The 1,437-nt window shown below is 31.1% G+C and overlaps 1 long non-coding RNA gene across 1 annotated transcript; it reads right to left on the bottom strand.

Annotated features, from left to right (window-relative positions):
• Positions 1–368: 368 nt before the first annotated feature.
• On the bottom strand, positions 369–949 carry LOC126837570 (uncharacterized). Its single transcript, XR_007685561.1, has 3 exons — positions 931–949; positions 622–687; positions 369–401 (listed from the first exon to the last, which is right to left on the bottom strand). It is a non-coding gene; the product is annotated as an uncharacterized LOC126837570 (long non-coding RNA).
• Positions 950–1,437: the final 488 nt, after the last annotated feature.

Genomic DNA, 1,437 nt, shown 5'->3' with positions numbered 1-1,437 from the left:
AATTTTTGAAATAACAATAAATATGTAATAAATATGGAGAGGGGAAGGAGAATTTTACAACTTTACCGCACTTAACTAATTAAAAGAGCCAATAAAATATAAATAGATGTTACCATTTAAATTTTAAAAGTTGATAGAGCTCTGAGAGAAAATCAGAAAGATACATATTTGAATACGACCTCATATTGTAAAATAACATAAACAAAAGTTTTCAATTGAAAAACTACAAAATTCGAAATAGTTTAATAGAAATTGATTGTCTTATCCATAATGAATCTTCCAGTATAGTCGATTAAATGTCCATGCATTCTAGGGTCGTATTCCCATAGTATCTCATTAAACGACAAATTTTTATTTTTGGTACTTACCTCTTCTCTAACCAACATTTCCATATAACGTCGCTGAAAAAACAAAATAAAGAAAAAATTGATATAATTGTATATTTTAAATTTACCTGTGGTCTAATTTTCAGATTTTTTAAACCCCAAAAACTTCAATTTAAAAACAAAATAAAGAAAAATTATCCAACCCTTTTAAGAAAATTAGTTAATAAGCATTTATGGATTGTAAAAAGAGGGGGAAAAAATTGACTATAGTAAACTTCTAGTATATTAAACTTACCAAATCCGGCCTTGGTCCTTGTGGGACCTCTTCGTCCTCCATATCAACTCTTCTCTGTTCTTCTCCCTAAACGCAAACAAAGCTAATTAATACATTATTTAAATATATGCAAAAAAAAGACACAAGGTAATAATATTTCTCTACTCCAGTTTTGGCATATTTATTTTTATATTACAACTATAATACAGTACCCAGCTGTGAGTACCACAGCTTATAAGGCGAACAGTCGCCAAAAGTTTATATTCCACGTAGGGATGCAATCGATAAGGCTTTAAGTTCATACAATATATTTCAGTATTTCAGACTTACTGTGATTGGTTTTGGTTCATTTGGGTGCGGTTCTACATTATGTTCCTCTCCCTAAACGCAAACAAAACTAATTAATACAATACTTAAATATATGTAAAAAAAAAACCCAAGGTATTAACATTTTTCTTCTCCAGTTTTGGCATTTTTAGTTATTTTTTATCACCACTGTAATAGACTACCACAGCTCATGGGGCGTACAATCGTAAAACATTGTATTTCACGTAGGAAAGCGATTGATAAGGCTACTAGTCTGTAAGTTGTAGATTTAGGACATTTTTAGTTCAATAGAACGAAGTGTGGTATCAGGAAAGCCAGTGGCAAGAAAAATTATCCAACCCTTTTAAGGAAATTAGTCTATAAGCCTTTATGGATTGTAAAAAAGGGGGAATAAAATTTGGCCATAGTCAATTTCTAGTATTTTAGACTTACCAAATCCGGCTTTGGTCCACGTGGGACCTCTTCGACATCCTCTTCGTCTACTCTGTGTTCTGTTGTTAATATAGGTTC

Source organism: Adelges cooleyi, unplaced genomic scaffold (assembly GCF_023614345.1).
Source record: "Adelges cooleyi isolate 19-005CV unplaced genomic scaffold, UGA_ACOO_1.1 ACOO_flye_CR_arks_rails_tigmint_CR_PRNA_251, whole genome shotgun sequence".
Taxonomy (NCBI): Eukaryota; Metazoa; Arthropoda; class Insecta; order Hemiptera; family Adelgidae; genus Adelges; species Adelges cooleyi.
Note: the sequence above shows the minus strand (reverse complement) of the source record. Positions and strands in the feature narration are given on the sequence as shown.